The sequence below is a fragment of the Lycium barbarum genome, chromosome 3 (genome assembly GCF_019175385.1).
Source record: "Lycium barbarum isolate Lr01 chromosome 3, ASM1917538v2, whole genome shotgun sequence".
NCBI classification, from domain to species: Eukaryota; Viridiplantae; Streptophyta; class Magnoliopsida; order Solanales; family Solanaceae; genus Lycium; species Lycium barbarum.
In genome coordinates this window covers 19,041,030-19,065,729 of record NC_083339.1, presented here as the reverse complement: position 1 = coordinate 19,065,729, position 24,700 = coordinate 19,041,030, and the positions used below count along the sequence as shown (strand labels likewise).

General features: G+C 37.9%; 1 non-coding gene across 1 annotated transcript; it reads right to left on the bottom strand.

Annotated features, from left to right (window-relative positions):
- Positions 1 to 7,830: 7,830 nt before the first annotated feature.
- On the bottom strand, positions 7,831 to 7,936 carry LOC132634474 (small nucleolar RNA R71). The gene has a single exon (XR_009580193.1). It is a non-coding gene; the product is annotated as a small nucleolar RNA R71 (small nucleolar RNA).
- Between the last annotated feature and the right edge of the window lie 16,764 nt (positions 7,937 to 24,700).

Below are 24,700 nucleotides of genomic sequence, written 5' to 3'. Positions count from 1 at the left end.
GTTATTAAAAGTCACATAATAGTATAACAATACTAGGTAATATATAGGCAACAGTGATTAGTAAGGAAGAAAAAAGACACAAAAATATAGAAGGATAAGATTTATTTGAATTTATATAAGAAAGTGTTTTGAATTATGATAAAATTTTGGAAAATCATGTAATTAAAATATCAACAGATTAAGTTAAAAACAAAAATTATTTAACAATTGAAGGAACGAATCATTTTGTTTATCGGGAAAAAACTGTATTACGAGTCTTGGTTATTTCAATCTACATAATGAAATTGAAATATATAATTAATTATCAATTAAGCTATCCAAAAGTACCAAAACCAGCAAAAATTGGTTTAAGAAATTTAAATTAATAAAAATATTTATAGCAATGCATCAGTTTCTCAAACATAAATGGCAATATTTTTAGCAATAATTCTAATAAGAAATCATTAAAAATATCAATTAAAGATTAGTGTGGTGAATAGTTGAGTTTGAAAACTCAATAGTGATAATTTTACACATTAGTACTTTGGATATAAAGAGGATAGTTTGCTCTAAGATTGTGACAAGTGGCAACATAGGATTATGACATGTGGTAGTTTTAGGACAAACAAAATAGTTAAATAGTTAATAATTAGTTACTATTAGTTATAGTTTAAAATTTAAAAATAATAAATTGTATTTGTATCTTTTAAAGAAAAACTAGACTACCTAATCCCTTACCTGCACGTAACTCCCCATTGCCTCAACCCCACGTCTCCTTACTAAAATTTTGAAATTAAAATTGAAATCTGAAAAAAAAAAATGCACAAAAAAGGATATCTACGAAAAAAGGAGGCAGATTTTCCCCAAAAGGAGGTAGTTTTTTCCTTCATACAAGGGAGTTATATATATCTTCATAGTAGTGAATGCTTCAAGATTTAACACTTTCACAAAATAAATATTGAGTCCTACAACCGTTTAATTAGCCATAATACAAGGCAAGTTTAGGAATATTTTTTTTTTTTGTGGAAATAAACTGATTTTTTATATTAACTCAATTTATGACAAGTGGTACAGCATCATATGAAAATATATAAAATTCAGAAAAATAACAAAAGTTGTACGTGTGTATATGGTTGCTAAACTTTAGGGAGAGAAAAACTCCCACAAATAACTTAAAATAGTCCTATATTTGAGTAAACAATTTTCAAGAGTAAACAATTTTCAAGAGTAAACCAAAACAGTTTCCAAAAGTTACCCCATATTTTCATAAAGGAAAAAACTGCTGGAAAGAAACAGTTTCCAATAAGATCTGTAATCCGTAATTTCTATGTAAATTGAATATTAATTTGTTTTTTAAATAAAATTTAAACATTGGTAAAACGTACACACAAATCATAAATTTTATAATCAGAAATAATAATTTATTTAGAAAAATTATACAAAGAAAAATAGTTTGACTCTCTAAATGTAACAATGCTTGAAATAACTATGCTTTTTTAAAATACGGAAAAGGGCCTAAAATGTCCTCGAACTATGAGATTTGATACAAAAATGTCATCCGTTTACTTTTGCGCTCTAGAATGCCCCTACCACCAACCTATGGGCCTAAATTGCCCTTATTTTTAACAGCAGGGACATTTTTGGCCCAATAGATGGACGGATGGCAATATTGTACCAAATCCCATAGTTCAGGGGCATTTTAGGCCCCTTTCCGAAAAAATAATTAAATTTTTGATTTATTATGTGACACGTTTTAATTGATTAGTTTTAAAATTAACATGAACTAATTATATCCCAACACAAAATTCAGATCCACCTAACCTGCCCTGACTTAAAATGCTGATTGTAGCAACATCCGTCCCCACGGGTGGGCCACCATTAGTCTCCACCGTCCTTTCCTCTATTGAAACAGCCCAAAAACTCCATTAAAATCCCCACTGTAACAACGCAGATTCCAACCGGCCCATCGAGCCACCATTAAATAGCCAATAGTCTTGATAGTGTTACAATGGTGGTTTTAATTACCCTTAATTTCACTTGAAACCGAGTAACTATATAAGGGAAATTAATGGAAATGTTCATGTGGCAAAAACAATTACCCTTAATTTCACTTGAAACCCAATAAATATATAAGGGAAATTAACGGGAATGTTCATGTGGCAAATTTGATTACCCTTAATACCAATACCTATATAAGGAAAATTAATGGGAATGTTCATGTGGCAGAAATGATTATCTAGAAATATTCATTTAAAAAAATATTACACTTCCTAACCGCATGAGATAGCCATCCATGAAGTTCAATTAATAATCCTTTCTTTTAACACATTAGATTATTTGTCTACATAGAACCACCAGCCAAGAATATTGGCTAGTTAATGGTGACTCGGTGGGTTATTTGGATGAGCTGTGTTACAGTGGTGGTTTTAATGGAGGTTTTGGGCTGTTTCAATAGAGAAAATGATGGTAGATGTTAATGGTGGCTTATCGGCAGAGATGGGTGTTGCTACAATCACCATTTTAAGTCACGGCGGGTTAGGTGGATCCGGATTTTGTGTTGGGATATAATTAGTTTAGGTTAATTTTAAAACTAACTGGTTAAAACATGCCACGTAATAAATAAAAAATTAATTATATGGTATTTGGTACAATATTGCCCTCCGTCCATCTATTGGTCAAAAATGCCCTTGCCGTTAAAAATAAGGGCAATTTAGGCCCACTAGGTTGACGGCAGGGGCATTTTAGAGCGCAAAGGTAAACGGAGGGGATTTTTGTACCAAATCCCATAGTTCGAGGGCTTTTAGGCCCTTTTCCGTTTAAAATATTTTGAGTATAGGTGTTTGAAAAAAAATTCCATCCAGTTTCTAATTTATAAATTTTAATTTTATGAAATAATATAACACGTTTGAATTAAGATTTTATGGTAATGTAATATTTGTATTGCAAATCAAGCTTTTACATTTACTTATATCTTTAAAAGGAAAAAGAAAAAGACCAAAAAAAAAAAAAAAACAGTGAGAGAGAGAGAAGAGGGTAAAGAAAATATAACTAACCTAAATACACGTCCCTTACTCCATTTCCCACTAAGTTACAAGCGCACACATTTGGTTTTAAAAAAAAAAAAAAAAAAAAAAAAAACACTCTGCAATCTAAGGAACGCATGTTTTCTGGGCTCCTTTAAGTTTTTGAATTGAAATTACTTATAATTGTTCTTCACAGTTAAAAACAAGTACAAAGAAACATTTTCTTGAAATGAATTTTACAAATTTCCAGAATCAAGGATGAGTAATTTCGCAAATATAAGTTTTTTGCTATAATATTTTTAACATGATTTTTTTTTTTTTTTCCTCCTTGATATTTTGACTTCTTCTCTTAAACTATGAAGATAATAAAGCAAATCAAATGGAGGAGAGAATCAGAAATATATTGAATTTGAGTTTTAAAAATTTAGCATTATTTCGTTGCATATGGAGCATATTATGTTGATTTATGGACGTTTTCTTTCACGGCATGAATCATATATTGGCATGAAGATTTGATAATCTCTCACTCTTTCCCTTCCTATGGGGCAAATGTATCTTATCTTTTGATGACAATAAAACTTTTGTTCCAGACATTTAGGTATAATCAATTTTTTGACACGTACTAGTGAGGAGACAACTTTATTTGTCGATCTTGCGTCTCTTCCCCAAACAGATGTTTCAATAAATTCCAAGGTAAGTTCTTATCGTTGCTAATTACAAAAAAAAAACAACAAAAAAAAAAATCTGTTATGAATTTCTGGACATTTACATTCAGATTCTTCTAATTTTTCTAATGAGAAATGCCTAAGAGACAACTCATTGAGAAAATATCCACTACAAGTTTCTCACATATTCATCCGAGGTATTTCTTCTTGCTTTCCTATTGAATGTTATTTTTCTTCCTTTTATTTCTTAGCGTGTTGTTATTTTTATAAGTTTCTCTTGAAGTCTTCTTCTTATTTTTAAAATTGAAACCTAAAAGGTTAAACTGCTTCTTTAACAAAATAAGAAGCCTAAATCATTCTTAATATAATTAAGCAGAGTAACCACAATTAATAAAGAAATCATGAATATAATTACATATGGAAGAACGCCACTACAAGAAGTATAGATATCGCAACAAAATATTTTATATTTAGCAACAACTTAGTTTTATTGTTGGCAAATGATTTTTTTGTTGCCAAAGAATCTAATTTTGTTGCCATAGTATTGATTATTGTTGCAAAAAGTACTTTTGACAATTAAAAAAAACGTTGTTGCACGTTGTTGCAATAACAGTCGTTGGGAAAAGTTCATGCAACAAAATATATATTTTTTGTTGCCAAAAGTATTTTTTGCAATAATAATCAATCTATGACAACAAAAAAAAATTGTTGCCACATATATTTTTTCTTGCAGTGAATGTAAAAGAATGGGAAAAATATATAAAGAAAACTCATAAAAGGGTACAAATTGATGGAGACAAAATACTCAAACTTATTCAAAATTATTTTCTTTCAAGAGTAATAAGTTCTTGGGATTTAACTTAAGCCCCAACTTTCGTACATCGCGTTTGATTTGATTATATCTTTTTCAATATTATATGCACTTATAAATTCATTGTCTTGGCGTAAGCTTTTAAATTGTTATACAGTAAAGTATATGTGTATTATGATTATGAAAGCACAAATATTTAAAAGGACATTAATCAACGAAGCTATCTATACCAAAGCTGTTAATTAACTTGTATGTCATTCAAAACTAAATTATTCTTTTCTATAAATAAGGACCTTACTAAACATATTGATTAAATGACCCTCTACAAAATATAGCAGATCGCCTCTGTGTTATTTCAGGATCACCCATGTATATAGAACGTAACATGAGGGTCATATACCTCTATAACAGATTGTATTAAAGGCTTATTCTCATTACAACATGTATAAAATTTCAATTATGAATTATTTCATTTCAACCCTTTTAAAATATAAACGTTAGTTTCTTCTTTTGGTTCCACTAATTGCAAAACAAATTGAAGAGATGCTATGGCTCATTGATATGAGATGATGAAAGTTCCACCGGGCCTAGTTGGCCGGGCAATCACCACTAGTGGGCGGCGTGAGATGATTACCCCGAACGTCGGCTAATGATGATAGGCAGTTTATATATGCTATGATGTTTTTAAAAGTAAAAGTTAGCATGGATGGTTTCCACCTTAAGGGGCAGTTCGATATACAAGTTATCTCCTGATTTCATGTTTCCTTATGTCTTGATTATGTGGTTATTCATGCCTTACATACTCAGTACATTACTCGTACTAACGTCCCTTTGTTGTGAACACTGCGTTCATGCCCGCAGGTAGACAGGGAGACGATTCAGACTTATAGGCTGGTTTCTCAGCGTTGTACAGGAGCACTCCACTTGTTTCGGAGCTGCAGATCAGTTGGTATGGTTCCTTGTGTACAGATGAGTATGGCAAGGTCCTGTCCCATCCTTACTATATTATGTATTCCATGTAGAGGCTCTTAGACAGATGTGCACAGTTAAATGTCTTTTGACCTCCTTAGTTCATATTTACTTATATCATTTTGACAGCCTTGTCAACTTGTGTACATGGGCCCAGTTTGATGACGTATATATATACACATAGGGCTTGTGCCCCTACAAATTATGAGATTTATTAGCTAGTACAATGGCCTACTCAGGTGTGGATATGAGATGTATGTATGTTTTGCGGTTCTCGGTAGGTTAGCTCCGAGTGCCCATCATGGCCCTCCGGTTGGGTCGTGACAAAAGTGGTATCCGAGCAATTCATCCTAGGGTTTGTCTACGAGCCATGTCCAGTAGAGTCTTGTTTATGGGTGTGAAGTGCGTGATGTGGCGTGATTTTACGCCACAAATCGATGATTTTCTGCTATAAGTTTTACTTGTTTTTAAGCAAGTCTATGTGATTTTACGTGGTTTTTAGTGTTTTTCAGGTGACGGAACAGATTTGGCATGATAACAGTTGAAAGTGCAGAACCAGGTCGTAAACTCAGTTTATGGTCCGTATTCTACAATACAGGCCGTATTCCAAGGTCGTATTAAAGAATAAACAGAACAGAAAGGCAAGCTGAGGACATGGTGATTTACGAGCTCAGTTTACGGACCGTATTTCAGTTTACGGTCCGTATTCCAACATGTATTTAACCATTCGAGCAGATGGGAGAAAGTCTGAGTTTTGGAAGTTGAAAGACGACCAGGCATTTTACGGGCCGTAAACCACTTTACGGTCCGTATTTCAAAAGACGAAAGTTGATCACAAGTAGAAGGGCGACCTGGTCGTAAACTGATTTACGGTCCGTATTTCACTTTATGAACCGTATTTCGTGATGACGGGACCAAAGTGCAAATCTGTAACTTTTATGTTTTCAAAACCTATAAATAGTCATTGTAGGATTTTTAATAGACATCAGTTATTATATTTTTGTCTCTTGACTTAGAACATTAAATACTCTCTAGTTTTTTAAGATTCAAACATCAATTCAAGTATTATCAATTCATCTTTTCTTCCAAAGTAAGCAATTATGAATTCTTTAATTTCTTATTTCTTGTTCTTTGTCATGAGTAGCTAAATTCCCTTACTAGGGTTGTGAACCCAATGATGGGTGTTTTCTGATTGGGTTTGTGATTGATATACACATAATGGATTATTAGGGTTTAGTTATTCTTCATTCTTCATTCATAATTAATGGTTGCAAACATTGATTAAGCCATAAACCTTGATTTAGTTGGGAGAATAATTAGGGTTGGTAAGAATAACTAACAAGGACTCAAAGCTTTAAACTTTGTCTAATAAATTCACTTAGGAATAAGAAGAATTTACTTGGCATAATTAGTCTTTCTTCATGGTTACTTTCTTATATTTGGGAAAATCATAGAAAGACATAATCTCTATTTATTGGGAAATAGTAGAGATTCACATAAAGATTAAGTGCATTCATATAATGATCCATTATAAGTATATCAAGATCAATACCCGTGATCATACACCCTATCTAGCGGGGACACAACCTTAGTTTCTTTTACCATAAATTTCCCCCAAAGAAAGTAGATAACAATTAGTTATAGAAAAACCAACTTTTACCAAAATCATCGGATTAAGACATTAGACCTAGAACTTAGCATCCTACGACTTTAGTAACCTTTTCACACCATATTCCCTGTGGGATTCGACCCCAACCTTGTTGGGTTACTATATTTGACAATGTCTGCATTATACCATTAATAGGTGTAATTTGAGCGTATCAAATTTTGGCGTCGTTGCCGGGGAATACGGTTTTGAAATTACTAAATAGTGTTTGCTTTGATTAAAGTCTTTTGCTTATTCCATCACACCTTGTTTGCTACTTTGTGTAAACCAGGTGAACATGAATCAAAATCAGCAAAATCAACGTTCTGGTAACCAGGGGAATCGGTTGAACCATCAGGCGAATGAATCTGATGATGAGAATATTTTCGCTGACCTTGTTCCAGAGGAGGACTATGCATCTGCTGTTGTTCAGCCTCGAGTTAGAGCTGCTACTGCGAAAATTGACTCCTCTCTGTACCAGCTGTTGAAACTTGAGGGATACTTTCGGAACTCTACCGAGAATGACCCTCAACGTCATTTGCAGAATTTTTTGGATGTGTGTGCTAATCACATCCAGAACAACGTTCACAAGATGTTATTCGGTTGAGGTTATTCAAATATTCCTTAGCTGGAGAGGCAAGATCATGGTTCGAGAAGCTGCCCAGAAATTCGATTACTTCATGGGCAAAGATGGTGACTGATTTCTCACAAAGTGGTACCCCCCTAGCAAAAAGGCTGAGATTCGTGACAAGATATATGAATTTAAGCAGCGACCGGGGGAACAACTATATGAAGCCTGGGATAGATTCAAGGAGTATTTGCAGAAGAGCCCGAATCATGGTTTTTCGGAACATATATTGATGGAGAAGTTCTACCGAGGGTTAGATTCAGTGACACAGTTAGTAGCTAATAATGCAGCTGATGGTTGTTTTATGAACAAGCCCTTTCGACGAGTGACCACCATACTTAACAAGATGACGACTCATAATCAGGCTTGGCACTCAAACAATGCTGATGTGGTACCGTATGGTAGTGCTATAATACAGAATATAGTGAAGGAGAATCAAGACACCCAGCAAACATTGGCAGAACTTGCAAAAAATATTTCCTTGCTGACGAAGAAGTTTGATGAATCTCAAATCAAGAAGGTAAATGTTTGTGAAGATGATACAGTTTTGCCAAAAGGGATGTACCATGCTCAAGATGGTCCGTTCCATGATGGGCCACCTATGCAGGTTGAAGATGCTAATTATGTTAATAACTCTCAAGGGGGTTATCAAAGACAGAATTACCAAGGTGGCTATCAGAATTAGAATCAATGGAGACCTCAGCAAGGTCAAGGTGCTTACAACAACTCTGGGAACTACAACAATAATTATGGTGGTGCGAACCAAGGGAGCTACAACAACAGCAACAATTTTGGGAACAAGAGTTCCGATCCTTATATACCACCGAAGGGGCAGCCATCAGAGCAGGGTAGTTCGAAAGTTGAAGCAATGCTTGAGAAGATTCTGGCAAATCAATCGAAGTCTGAAAGGACTTTATCTGGGCTGACAGAAACAGTAGGTTCTCATACAGCGGCTATTCAGAAGCTTGAGTTGCAGATGAGGGATATTTCTAGAGAGCAGCACCCTCCTAAAAAGGGAGGACTTCCAAGTGACACCATCCCAAATCTGAAGAATGAGGGAGGCGGTTTGAACAATGTCTTTGCCATTACTACTAGAAGTGGTAAAACAATACAGGGAGCTGCTGAGAAGGTGATTGATCTTGAGCCGATAGATGAAGAGAATGGGGTGCAATCTGAAGCACCCATTATTACTGATGAGACTCCTACTGAAAGGAAGGTTGCTGATATTCCAAAGATGAAGAAAGAAGCTGATAACACAAGCAAGCAGGCTGTAAAAGGGGCTCTCCGCCCTTTGATGCAGCTTTTCAAATCTAAACCTCCCTTTCCTCAGAGGTTGGTGAAGAAGAAGGAAGATGCTAAGTTCGAGAAGTTTTATGATCAGCTGAAGCAGTTATCTCTGAATTTTCCCTTCTTGGAAGCTGTCAAGGAGATGCCCAGTTTTGCGAAATATTTGAAGGATCTGCTGACCAAGAAGAAAATGGTGCAGCATGAAACCGTGAGTTTGACTCACACTGTGAGTTCCATCATTTCAACTACAGCTGTTTAGAAAGAGGGAGATCCTGGGGCGTTCACCATTCCTTGTTCTATTGGGCAGCATGATTTTGCTCGTGCTTTGTGTGATAATGGGGCGAGTATAAATTTGATGCCCCTTGCTATATATAAACAATCAGGTTTGGGGATGCCAAGTCCGATTACTATGAGATTGCAGATGGCTGATAGGTCTATCAAAAGACCTGTTGGGGTGGTTGATGATGTAATTGTGCGGGTTGGTGATTTTATGTTGCCCGCTGATTTTGTGATTCTTGACTGTGCTATTGATCGGGACATTCCTATCATTCTGGGGAGACCTTTCCTTGCTACAGGGAGGGCTCTAATGGATTCAGAAAAAAAATGAAATCAAGTTCCGAGTCAACAATGAAGAAGTGACTTTTCAGGCTAGCAAAGGGATGAAGTTACCAAGTGCTTACGACAGTATTTCAGTAATTGATTCATTCGATGCTATTGATGAAGCAGTGGAGTTCAAAATGGAAGAAGAAAGTTTGGGTGAGGCTTTAGCTGGTATTCTTATGAATTTCGATGCTGAAGACATGGAAGGCTATGTGGAGACAGTTAATTCACTTGTTAGGTTGGGCTCATATACATACCACCCAAAGAAGCTAAATCTTGATCTGGAAAATAGAACAACTCCTCCAGCAAAGCCTTCGATCATTGAGCCACCTAAGTTGGAGCTTAAGCAGCTCCCATCACATCTGAAATATGAGTTCCTTGGTCCGGACAATACATTACCGGTGATTGTTTCAGCCCTATTGACTGAGGAGCAGATTTTACAGCTTTTGGAGGTGTTGAGGGAGTATAGGCGTGCTATTGGTTGGACCATAGCATACATTCAAGGTATTACATCTGGGATCTGTGAGCACAAAATTCAGTTGGAGGAGAGTAGCAAACCGAGTGTAGAGCATCAGAGGCAACTGAACGATAATATGGAAGAGGTCGTCAAGAAAAAAATCATCAAATGGATGGATGCGGGCGTTGTTTACCCAATTGCTGATAGTAAATGGGTGAGCCCAGTCCAATGTGTTCCTAAGAATGGCGGCATCACTGTTGTGCCGAATGCAAAGAATGAGTTGATCCCGACCAGAACTGTCACCGGATGGAGAGTTTGCATGGACTATCGCAAGCTTAACACAGCCACTTGCAAGGACCATTTCCCTATGCCCTTCATTGATCAGATGCTTGATAGGCTAGCAGGGCGTTCCTACTATTGCTTCATTGATGGTTATTCGGGCTACAATCAGATCAACATTGCTTTGAAGGATCAGGAGAAGACCACTTTTACTTGTCCTAATGGGACATTTGCATTCAGCCGGATGCCTTTTGGTTTGTGTAATGCGCCAGCCACTTTTCAGAGGTGCATGATGTCAATCTTCTCTGACATGGTAGAGGATTTCTTAGAAGTGTTCATGGATCACTTTTCCGTGGTGGGTGATTCATTTGAAGATTGTCTTGGCCATCTGGGTCAGTGCTAAAAAGGTGTGGGGAGACCAATATAGTGCTAAATTGGGAGAATTGCCATTTTATGGTGAAGGAAGGAATCGTCCTCAGTCACAAAATCTCTGAAAAGGGAATCGAGGTCGATCAAGCAAAAATTGATGTGATTGCAAAACTTCCACCACTATCTCAGTCAAAGGTGTCCGAAGTTTCTTGGGACATGCTGGTTTCTACAGGCGTTTCATCAAAGATTTCTCCAAAATTGTCAATCCATTGTGCAAGCGTCTTGAAAAAAAGGCTAAATTTGTGTTTGATGATAAGTGCCAGAAGGCGTTTGAGAAGTTAAAAGAGCGTCTCACTACTGCTCCTATTATTGTTGCTCCTGACTGGTCCTTGCCATTTGAACTGATGTGTGATGCTAGTGGTTTTGCAATAGGTGTTGTGCTTGGGCAGAGGTACAATAAAATCATGCACTCAATCTATTATGCAATCAGAACACTGAATGCTGCTCAGATGAATTACACATTGACGGAGCAAGAGTTGTTTGCCATTGTGTTTGCTTTTGAGAAATTTCGGGCCTACTTGTTGGGGTCCAAAGTAGTGGTTTACACTGATCATGCAGCCTTGAGATACCTCATGGCAAAGAAGGAAGCAAAGCCGCGACTGATCAGATGGGTGCTATTGCTGCAAGAGTTTGATTTTGAGGTGAAGGACCGCAAGGGTACTGAAAACCAGGTTGTTGACCATCTCTCTCAGCTTGAAGAGGCTGGGAGACCTTCTGATGAGCTTGATATAGATGATGCTTTTCCGGATGAGAGGGTGTTGGCTGTGTCAAATGAGGTGGCACCGTGGTATGCTGACATTGCCAATTATTTGGTAACAGACATTGCTCCAGAAGATATCAAAGCCTACCAAAAGAATAAATTCTTGCAGGATGCTCGGCAGTACTATTAGGATGATCCTTATTTGTTCCGAACATGCGCTGACAACATCATTCGGCGTTATGTTCCGGAAAGTAAAGTGATGGCGATTCTAAAAGCGTGCCATGACTCTCCTGTTGGGGGTCATCATAGAGGAAACCGGACTGCGGTAAGGTACTTGAGTGCGGCTATTACTGGCCGACTATTTTTCATGATATTAATCTATTGGTGCGGTCCTGTAATCAATGTCAAAGGCAAGGGAATATCAGCAGAAGACAAGAGATGCCTATGAATTTTGTTATGGAGGTAGAAGCGTTCGATGTCTGGGGGATTGACTTTATGAGACCCTTTGTGAGTTCGGGTGGCATGAAATACATCTTGGTTGTTGTGGACTATGTGTCAAAATGGGTAGAAGCGGTGGCTTTACCTAATAATGAGGCCAAGAGTGTTATGGGTTTCCTCAAGAAGAATATATTTACTCGTTTTGGTACTCCGAGGGCTATAATCAGCGATGGTGGATCCTACTTTTGTAATAGAGCTTTCGCGGGACTGATGGAGAAATATGGTGTAAAACATAGGGTGGCAACACCTTATTACCCTCAGACCAATAGACAGGTTGAAGTGTCCAACAGGGAGATCAAGAGTATTCTAGCGAAAACAGTGAATGCAAATAGAATTGATTGGGCCCGCAAGCTCGATGATGCTCTATGGGCATACCGGACTGCTTTCAAGACTCCGATTGGTACTTCACCCTTTAAGCTTGTATTCGGAAAAGCTTGTCACTTGCCGGTTGAACTTGAGCACAAGGCTATGTGGGCGCTGAAGAAACTGAATATGGATTGGGAGGAAGCAACCAAGCTCAGGTTTTTTCAACTAAATGAGATGGATGAATTTCGGTAACAGGCATATGAGAGTGCAGCACTTTATAAAGAAAGGATGAAGCAATACCATGACAAGAAGATCCTGAAGCGAGAGTTCTACAAGGGTGATCCTGTATTGTTGTTTAACTCTCGGTTGAAGTTGCTGCCTGGTAAGCTTAAATCAAGGTGGTCTGGTCTGTTTGAGGTGGTAGGTGTTTCACCCCATGGAGCAATTGAGTTAAAGTCCGGAGATGGTGTTGACACCTAATTTTGGCTCGACGTGCTTAAAATTAACGTTTTAGGGGGCCCTGATTCGTTAAAGAGCACGAAATACATGTTTTACACATTTTTACATTTCAAGAATTATTATTTTGCACATGTACAGCGTAATACTACCATTTTTTGTGCAATTAATAATTGTTTCTTAATTTTATAGCAATACATTTTCATATCATAGACATTAATGTTATATTTGCGTTATTATTTATACATGTATTAATTAACTATATTTTAGTACAGTCTGACAGTGCAGAGAAAATCGGAGTAATTAATTTTTAAACGCAGAGTAAAATTTGGTCAAGTCAAGATCTCATCACTTCTTTTTTTTTAAAAAAAAAAAGTTAATTGAGATGATGGGTTGGGGACAAAGGGGTATGGCTTCATTATTTTTGGGCATAAAAAGGGGTGTTTGTTTATATTATAAGAAAAAGGGGGGGTTAATTTAATGATGGGATCCAACACAACACACACAACACGGACACAGGCTCCAAGATCAGATTTTTTTTCCAAGATCAGATTTTTTTTTCTAACCTAAACATTTCCCCCCATTCCTCTCCTAGCCGCCGCCGACCACCACCCCGGCGAGCCACCATCTCCACGAATCGAACTCCACCAACCCACGCGCCACCAGTCACCCCTGCTTCTTCTCCACCCTTCGTTCTCCCCCCCTCCACTGCTCCGGCGAGGAGCTTTAGCTCCGGTGAACCGGAGCAGCCGTGAAAACCAAACGCCCCGACAACAACATGACGCCACTGCCCCCTTTCTTTCTTCCGCCATCCCCGCTCTCATTTTTTTTTTCCTCTTTTCCAGATCATGAATGGAGCAACCACCACAAGCCCCACCGCAGAGCCACCACAGTCCCACTCCCTTTTCCCTTTTCTTCCCACTGCCCTTTTCCCCTCCAACCACAACTCCGCCTACGAGAAACCATAGCCACAAGCCACCAGCTGCCCGTTCCTCCCTTTCCCGTCACTGCTCCGATGAGCTAAGACCAGCGAACAATTACTCCGCCACCAACCACCGCGAAACAACCAGCAACCAAACAACACCACAACCAGCAACCAAACGACACCACCACTAGTCCACTTCTTCTTCCTCGACACCACTGCCAAACAACACCATTCATAAGCAAAGCTCTTTCATTTGCTTCTTTGATTTCCATCTCTCTGTTTCCTCCATTCATTTCATTACTTAGTATTCTCTTTTTCTTCCATTATTCCATTCCATATATATTCCTCTCATTCTTTTGCTCTGTTTCTTTTTCTTCAAAAGGTAAATGCTGCAACCTCCGTTTCATTCATTTGATCATTATGTCATTTTCTGTTGTGTCGGTGCGTAAGAATTTTTTTTTCTCTAGTCTTGATCATGAAAACTTGACGTTGTTCTCATCCTTAGAAAAGAAAAAGGAATATTTTTCTTTTTAATCTTTTATCAGTGATATTTACTTGCACTACTGGTCCTGATGATGGCTTCAATTTTCAGTAGCTCTTTTTGTTACCACCTGTTTTGTCATTTCTTATTTGATAGTAGATGATCATCCAGATTTTGCAGCTAAAAAAAACCAAATGTACATTTTCAAAATCTTTGCCATATTCTTTGTTGTTGACTGAAAAGAGATAAGATTGTGGGAATTTTCTTGATAGAAAAGTCTTATTTTTTTTTTATTTTTTTTTCAGCTAGTCAAAACCCAGAAAAGAAAGATGGGGTTCTAGAGTTATAGTCTGGAAATTCCAACTTCACGTTTTTTTTAGTGATAGAAAGTGTGAACACTAAGCTTTGACAAAAAATATTGGTAGAAAAGTCTGGTGGTAACCGTCACCGCTAGAAAAATAGTATACGTTATCCATTGAAACATAAATATAACATAATTTGAATGGCCGATGAAGAAATTTCCGTCGATTTCTAAGGCCTTCCATGTACAAAGACGGGTTTTTATTTTAAGTTTATTCATTATTTTTTTTAATTCATCCGATAATTATTTATTCTCTTACTAACATTTTTATTAAGTCTCATGCAGGTATCTGGAGTTACTTTTTGAAGATGACACTCAAAAGAAGTTCAAATAGCTTCTTAAATTCTTTGTTTATATTTTCTTTTACATTCTTAAATTATGCAAGCATAAAATATAGTGAAACTTTACTTTTTAGGGTGTAGGTTGGTTGTATTTATTTATGATCTGCTTAGGTGATTTAAATTTTATGTGTTTTAGACAAATTAATTTTAGGCAGTTATTATTTTTGTAGCTAAAATTCTTATAGTTATCATGTTTCGCTAGAGTTTTAATTCAATAGCTTAGCACACTTAAGTGAATAAATAGGGTGATTTGCCTCAATATTTAGGCTTTAGAATATACTCTCATAATTAATTGATTAGGCGTACATACTTAGCTAGTTAAATTAGTTAACTCACCTTGAGTGCAAGATAATTTCATGTCCATTTTTTTATACCTTTTTCACATACCCAAGCTTCTAAGTTGCACATAAATTTTTTTTTAAATAATTAATATATCACATATGTATAAAATACGTATTGCACTATTATTTATGTGAATAGTCATATTAGTTATTCTTCAGTCTAAATTCTACTAATTTTTGTAAATAATAATCAAGTCTTTTTACACATCCCTCGTATAGTTAAATTGGTCCAGCCGGGAACCACATTTGTGGATTCTGAAGGATGCCTAACACCTTCCCTTCGGAATAATTTGAACCCTTACCTAGAATCTCACTTATTTTCGTAGACCATGTTAAGCTGCATATATTAATAATTTATAGGTACTCTAGTATACCTTAAATGCTAGGTGGCGACTCTGTACATAATTGATTATTTCAGAGCTCCATAAGTTGTGCTTTGTTTAGCCTTTGGTAAAAATAAGGTGCAACAGATGGTACTCGGACATTTAAGGTGAATGGGCAGAGATTGAAGCACTATCACGGAATGGTTTCGCAGGATAGGATTGTCGATCTCTACAGGTTGAAGCACCTCGGAACGAACAATGATCGGGTGTACCAAGATAAAGAGTGAATGGTCACCATCGTCGTGCTGCGACGTTAAATCAAGCGCTTCTTGGGAGGCAACCCAAGTGTAATGTTTTTTTTTAGCTTGTTTTTTATTACATATAGGATAATGGTTGTTTTGGTGCAGGAATATATTGCAGAAAATATTGTTGAAAAGCAGGTAAGTTCAGTTGTAAGAAACTGTCTCGTAACATTGCAAAATACGCCTGCAGTTTACGGACCGTATTCCACAATACGGCTCGTAAACCAGGGCACATTTAAAAATGTCACAAAACAGAAGCACTGTAATGTAACATGTCAGTTTACGACCATGGAGGACGGACCGTATTTCACAATACGGTCCGTAAACCTGATCGTAAACTATCATGAGACAACACAGTGTACTGCCCACATCAACATCTCTAAATACGGGTCGTAAATCACTTTACGGACCGTATTTAGAAATTTTAAAAAATAAATAACTAAATAGATCGCGATTTAAATCAACGGGCAGAGCACCTCACCCCATAAATTTCTCCCTCCTTTAAACTTCCCTCCGGTAACGATCCATCTTCTAAAACCATAATCCATTCCCACCATAACCCATCATCTTCCATTCTTCTAAAACCCATAAATGCACAACTCACACCCAAAAACAAACCCACTCTCTAACAAAATTCGTATCTCTGCCCTAAGTTTAAAGTTGGTTGTGATTGAAGTGTGTTCTCCAAGTCTTTGCTGATTGTGATCTTTTGGGTCATCATAAAAAGGTATGATTGACACTCTCCACTCTTATTTTCCAACAGTAAGTGTAAACTTGATGGTAAGGTTGATGGTAAGCAGTGAGTAGGCTAGGTTTGTGAAATTAAGTACTTGCTTACCTTGGTTAATGATCTTGTGAGGGGATGATCTTGTGAGGGGATAGATGTGTTAAATTCTTTCAATTCTCGTGGGTAATTGTTAATAAAACCCAAATGGGTTGGAGGGCATTCCATACTTTAAAATTCAATATTTGAAGTTTTGGTCTGCCCACCAATAGCATGACTCTTGCGGGAACTATGAAACATTGGTAGAAAAGTAGGTGAAGTCTGAGTAACCTAATCCCCAAAACAATGTGAAACCGAGATGTGATGAAATCCTAAAATCAAAACATGTCTCTGTCTGTGATGCGAAACGCGATCATGCTTTACGGACCGTATTTCAGTTTACGGTCCGTATTTAAGCATGTCGATGGGACAGTATAGTCTCCCAGAAGTTGAGCAATTTACGATCATACTTTACGGACCGTATTTCAGTTTACGGTCCGTATTTAAGCATGTCACGAAGGGAAAGAATGTCCAACAAACATATATCAGTTTACGATTGTACTTTACGGACCGTATTTCAGTTTACGGTCCGTCTTTTGAGTTTACGATCACAGACAAAACACAGAGTTTGTGCACAGTCAAGTTGTCTTATCTTTGATCGGAAATTCCATGGTAACTAATGTGATGTGTCTTTTGCAGGAATGGGTCAGAAAAGGAATACAAAGAAAGCGGGGGCCAAAAGCCCTGGTACAAAAAAGAAAGCACGCCCGGATTCGAAGTTGATAGATGAACCCTCCAATTCGGAAGGGGAACAATCAGGATCCGAGTGCGTTGAGGTTATACCGCCACCAAAGGTCAGGGGGGCCCCCACACAAGGCACATCGGCAAGGCCATCACAGCCCCCACCTATGACCCTGTCCAAGTTTGCGTCGGAAGCCTCCCAGTCTGAAGAGGGGGATTCTGACGCGGAAGCATCAAGTAGGGGGTAGCCACCCAAACAGATCAGGAGAGTGACTCCGCAGGGCCTAGTGATGGTAGTGATTCGGATGATGGTATGCCGCCAAAGGGTCGTAAACTGGCCATCAGGACCAAACGGCTGGAGGAAGAAAAACTTCGGTTCTCGGTCAAAGGGTCAAAGAAATTGTATGACCAATGGATGGCCGGGATAGAAACTGGGGGACAGCCGCCGCAAAAAATATTTGAAGAACAGCGACTGATTTTCGATGGTATCTCGGCTCATCCATAGCTGGATGATACCATCAAAGGGTACAAGCTGGATGTGTTCACTCATGAGCTGGGAAAGTATGCTCCGCACATTGTGCGGGAGTTCTATGCATCATATGGGGCTGTATTGATATCGATGAAGAAGCCGAGTCGTGCTTGGCATGAATACCCATGCTAGAGAATGTGACAGTCTGGAACTCATTGGTTGATATTTCCTCAAAAGCTATCAACAGAGTCCTGTTTGGTGATGATTTTGTGGCTCCTACTGATCTGAGCCTGTTCCTAGACAAACGAGATAGGAAAGACAAGAAATCTGTGAGGGAATGGACTGCTGCAATTATCACATCTAAGCCACATGAGCAAAAATATACTAATGATGGGAAAATCAAGATTGCTAAAAGCTGTTTGTCCACAGAGGCTAAGTTTTGGTGGACGTTACTTTGATACAGGATCACTCTAACCCAGGCAGATAATACCCTCTCCACCAGTCAGGCAGTCACTATTTCCTCATTGATGTCCAGGTACCCGATGAATATTGGGGAGCTAATAGCTGAGGAGCTGCATGTGCGAGCACATAAGCCCAACCAGAACATGGTATTTCCGTGTCTTATCACGGAATTGTGTAGACGGGCAAGGATATTTCAGCTTCCAGATTGGGACGATACCATCACAGCTGCTCATGTGGGGGATTGGAGGAAGAATAAGGTGAAAAGCAAGAAGGACCAAGAGGCAGATCAGTCCGGTGATGACGACGACACTCAGCTAGAGTTGAGTTCGAGCCGTGCATATGGGACTGATCCAATAGGGTCCGATATTGGTGATGCTACTACTGGGACTGATGCTCCCACGATAGGTGTTCCAGGTACTGTCGATACACAGGCTATTGTAGCCACACTGGGTGTTTCTGAGGCAAGACCTCCACCACCACCTCCGGCCACACAGGGCCCTCTTTCGGGGTCTGCCACTGCTGCTGCGACAGCTGAGCCTGCTGATCCAGAGCTGGAGTTGTTGCGCTTCAGCCATGCTAACTACAGCCATATTGCAGTGAAAGCGGTAAGGACTGAAAGGCAAGTAGAAAACATATTGCAATAATTTAAGCCGAAAGTGGTGAGAATAGTGCAGCAGTTGGTTACTGAGGCGACCACAGAAATATGTGCGGAGTTTGAGAAAAAGCATGAAGTGTATCAGGCTAGACTAGACATCTTTGAGGCGAAATTGTTGACTCGAGAGCAGACCACTCCCGGTGAGGAGTCTAGTTCATTGAGGAGTAAGTTAGAGAAGCTGAAGAAGGAGCTTGAAGCACTCAAGGTGCAAAGGATGGTAGCCGCACCAGTGCCAACATCACGTGCCATTTTGCCTAATACGTTTAAGGTGCTGGATCTGCTGGATTCTGAAAAGGAGGCAGAGGATGCCAAACCTTTTGTTCGCGGTACGGGAAAGAGGGTCCGTGAGCCATCTGAGGACCCAAAGGAGTTGGACAAGAGATTGAAGAAGACAGAGAAGAAGGAAATGCAGCAGGCAATCCTTCAGTCGTTGGTTGAGCTGCAGCGCCAACCGGGAGAGTCCACGAGTTAGCCGCCGGATGCAGTGGGCCAGTCATGAGTTTCGCACAGCACCAAGGTCACCAAGGTACCACTTCTTTTTCCCTCGTTCTTATAAGTGAAGCACTGGGACAGTGCTTGATTCTTTAGTTGGTGGTGGGCCTATTTGAAAGTTGTGTAGTGTAAATATGTGTTTAGGAACCCCCTCGGCTTTTCTTTGCTAGAGTTCTTTTCCTGAGGGGTTTTTTTTTTTGTTGAAACTGGCATGTCTAGGATGTTGCTTAGGTTGAGTTGAATAATTTTGACTTATTTGATGTTATTTTGTAACTACTGGCATGTGTTATGGTTTGTTGGAAATTTGGGACCCCTCGAATACTTGAAAAATGCATACTTAGAATAGTTATTGGTTGACATGATTGATTCTGTATATGACATTGTAGTTATTGGGGTATTGTGTGTGATAAATGACTACTTAGGAGGTCACAATTGCAAAAATAATTGTCCTTATACCAATGTATGTGTGAGCTGTTAGTTTAATTCTGTTTAAGCATGTATAATCTAGAACTTGCCTGGTTGGTCTCGTTTGAAATCCGAAAGTTAGTTTGGTTGTGAAATGATCTTAGGCTTTCTTTGTGTAAATAGTCACTTTACCTAAATAAGCCTTACCAAAAGCTGAAAATATCACTAGTTTCCCTTTTTGAGCCTTTTTGACCTTTTTCTTGGCTAGTTGAATGAAACCTCACCCGTTGTGGAATTTACCCATCTTCGCACCCGTTTCCTCCTTGATGCTACTAGATAGATGAGGCAAAGCGCCTAAGTAGGGGGTGAATTAAATGTGAAGTAGATGTCAAAAACATAAGTTGGGGGTGGTGGAGTTTGCTAGTAGAGAGTCGATGTGGTATATATATATATATATATATATATATATATATATATAATCAGAAAATTGTCACACAAAAAGAATTGCTAGTTGGATAGGAATAAAACCACATCGAGGTCGAAAACTTGAAAGAAAATAAAGGGGTTGGAAAGAAAAGAGGCGAATCAAGGTGAAGAGATGTTGTAATATTCAAGGAGGGTCAGTCACTAATATCCAAAAAGTATCCTACCCGTCCCTAAGCCTACATTACAAGCCGAAACAATTCCTAATGTGATCACAACCGAACGAGCCTAGGATGAGAACATAGAAAATAAGGGCAAGCCTATGGTATTTGCATGTGTAGATATGAATTTCTTTGTGAGTGTGAGTGTTTTTCTCTTCTCTTTCATCTTCGTCCCATTCTTGTTGTATATATGTGTGTTGGGACATTCTTTGGTCTATGTGAGGGCATAAGGATGAGAATTGAGCAAAATAAAGTGACCGCCGAAAGTAGTGTTTGTGTGCATCATAATATATTCGATAATGTAATGTCATGTATTGAACCTTCATTGTTAGTCATAACGTTATTGAGCTGTATATATTACTTTGAAATAGAAAATTGGGGTGGTCCTTTGAAGAAAAACATGCATGCCGGTGGTTCAGAGTAAAACCAATGTAGACATTGTTATTCTATGATATCTAGGTGTTAGATTGAGTCGTTGTTTTGTATGGCTTGCTTGAGGACAAGAAAATACTTTAAGTTGAGGGTGTTGATGTGGCGTGATTTTACGCCACAAATCGATGCTTTTTTGTTATAAGTTTTACTTGTTTTTAAGCAAGTCTATGTGATTTTACGTGGTTTTTAGTGTTTTTCAGGTGACGGAACAGATTTGGCATGACAACAGTTGAAAGTACAGAACCAGGTCGTAAACTCAGTTTACGGTCCGTATTCTACAATACGGGTCATATTCCAAGGTTGTATTAAAGAATAAACAGAACCGAAAGGCAGGCTGAGAACATGGTGATTTACGAGCTCAGTTTACGGACCGTATTTCAGTTTACGGTCCGTATTTCAACACGTATTTAACCATTCGAGCATTTGGCAGAAAGTCTGAGTTTTGGAAGTTGAAAGACGACCAAGCAGTTTACCGTAAACCACTTTACGGTCCGTATTTCAAAAAATGAAAGTTGATCACAAGTAGAAGGACAACCTGGTCGTAAACTGATTTACGGTCCGTATTTCACTTTACGAACCGTATTTCGTGACGAAGGGACCAAAGTGCAAATCTGTAACTTTTATGTTTTCAAAACCTATAAATAGTCATTGTAAGGTTTTTAATAGACATCAGTTATTATATTTTTGTCTCTTGACTTAGAACATTAAATACTCTCTAGTTTTTTAAGATTCAAACATCAATTCAAGTATTATCAATTCATCTTTTCTTCCAAAGTAAGCAATTATGAATTCTTCAATTTCTTATTTCTTGTTCTTTGTCATGAGTAGCTAAATTCCCTTACTAGGGTTGTGAACCCAATGATGGGTGTTTTCTGATTGGGTTTGTGATTGATATACACATAATGGATTATTAGGGTTTAGTTATTCTTCATTCTTCATTCATAATTCATGGTTGCAAACATTGATTAAGCCATAAACCTTGATTTAGTTGGGAGAATAATTAGGGTTGGTAAGAATAACTAACAAGGACTCAAAGCTTTAAACTTTGTTTAATAAATTCAGTTAGGAATAAGAAGAATTTACTTGGCATAATTAATCGTTCTTCATGGTTACTTTCTTATATTTGAGAAAATTATAGAAAGACCTAATCTCTATTTATTGGGAAATAGTAGAGATTCACATAAAGATTAAGTGCATTCATATAATGATCCATTATAAGTATATCAAGATCAATACCCATGATCATACACCCTATCTAGCGGGGACACAACCTTAGTTTCTTTTACCATAAATTTCCACCAAAGCAAGTAGATAGCAATTAGTTATAGAAAAATCAACTTTTACCAAAATCATCGGATTAAGACATTAGACCTAGAACTTAGCATCCTACGACTTTAGTAACCTTTTCACACCATATTCCCTGTGCGATTCGACCCCAACCTTGTTGGGTTACTATATTTGACAATGTCTGCGTTATACCATTAATAGGTGTAATTTGAGCGTATCAGTGCGCCACGCTTATGAACAGGAAGCTGCAGGGAAATTAGGATGGTTACCCTTTTTTGAATTCTAGATCGTGCTATAGAGCTGAGTCATAGGGTGTGAATCTTCAATCCTGATCTCGGTTGTTTTACATTTTGACGACAATTCCTTTAGAAAGGACTACGAGTGATTTGAGGATTGTAATGATGACAAAGGGAGGATTAAATTACACTTTTGAGGAGGACCCAAGTGAGGATGTTCCCTCTATTGAGACGGATCTATCTGAGATCATGTCTCCTATTGAAATAGACCCGTCGGAGGTTCAAGATGAATCAGTGCTACAAATATCATTGACTTTGATAAGAGTAGAGGAGCCAGAAGAAACCCCCAATATTGCCAGTTCCTCCTTGGGCATAGCTGGGTATGGAAGGGAGAGGTCAATGCTGGGAGTTGATCCCCGAGCTTTGAGTTAGTAGATCAGCGGAGAGTGCAGGGTTTTTTGAGAAATCAAGGGGTTTGCAGCCTGAAGACCCCATTAATCAAGACTTGATGGTATCTTCGGGGCAAGGTTCTAATGAAGGTGGTGGCCAGACCGGATAGGTTAGTATAGTTGGTACATTTTTAAAAATTCTGAGTGGCGGTGAATGACCAATATAGGGACAGCAGGAAGGAGAATTTTCCCAGTCCATGTTAAAGCGTTTCGTGCTAGATCAGCGTTCTAGGGTAGAGCTACGGAGAGGCTCACATCTATCAGAATTTCAGGACTAGAGCAACTACTGATGGAAGGTATATCCATCGCTTTGATAAGGTGTTAAAATTAAGCAAGTATGATTTTGAAATGTTTTATGTCATGTAACGACGGTAAGTTGTAAAACCCAAATGATTATGTTAGGGGAAGGAAAAGAGTAATGTTAAAGAGGAATCTAGAATGAAGTTGTGGTGAGATGATGGGCTAAAATTATGAATATGTTGAGAAGACAGTGGAAAAGATATGTTATGGTATTAAGGCAATGAATATGTTGAGAAGACAGTGGAAAAGGTATGTTATAGTATTAAGGCTATAGTATGATTAATTAGGAAGGCATGTGTGGGGAACATAGTTTGATGAAGAGATTATACCTACATAATTATGAATGATGGGTATCAAGAGAAAATTTGTAAGCTATGAATGACTTGTAAGTAAGGGGAGATAGTATAGTACGAGGGGATGAGTGATGATGTCAAGCACAAGTATTTTGGTAATAATGTTTATACGCCCTTGAGGATGGTATTGATATACCACATGCGATTTTGTTAAGATAACCTCCGAAGTACTACCGATAAGACTTAAAAAGATGATAAGTTTGACGGGATTTTCAGTTGGGTGATAGAAAACGACTGTGGTTATATTGTGAGTGGTTAGCAACCTTAGAAGTGTTTTTATTAATAAGACATTTATATGATTAGATGGGAGTGGCATTTTATATTTGAGGTAAGAAGTAGAAAGGATAGGTATATGTCTAAATATGACATTTGAATGTAAATATGTGGATGATTTACGAGCAGAAAGAGATAAAGCAGGAATTACGGAAACATAAATGAGTATCAATTATAAGGGTGATGATGTTTAATATCGAAAAGGGATAGGATACGGAATGCAAGATTTGCTAAGGATAGTTATCGTTTTGAATAATAAAAAGGGATATGACTGGTTAGCATATGTAAAAGAACGATGTACGTTACTCAATGAGTTAGATATTGACGAGGGCTTTCTTATCGTATAGAGTATATTGGCAAGATGTTATACAAGGTACGAGTGTAAGGATATATGAAACATGGGGTTCTTCGCAGGTATGTATAAGACAAAGGTAGGACCCAGGTACGAAAAAAAATTCCCTCTAGAAGTTTACCATCATAGGATTATTGAGCTAGTAGTACAAGGCTGAATATTTAATGAAGGAAGTGAGAGATATTTTAGAAGAATTAAATGTATGATGGGAAATGAATGAGTAGGAAGTCGCAAGTTGATATAAACTACGCCCTTTATTGATGAGATGAACTTGTAGTCTAAAAGAGGCCTGCCTGAAGAACAAGCATTTATGTAATGAAGAAGAGAAGGAATACTGACAATCAAGGTCAGATTTTTGGAGGATAGAATTTTGTGCTAGATATAATTACAGTGAGGAAATGGGAAAGCGAGTAATAGGAGAAGGGTGATTTTTGAAAGAACGGTAAGGAAAATCATGTAGATTTCTTTAATGAAAAATTAGACCCATCCAGGGCCAATACGTCTATAAAAGTATGTGGCCCTTTATAAGTGCATGCAACTGACTAGATAAACACGGAAGACGAATAGTTATAGTTAGGATT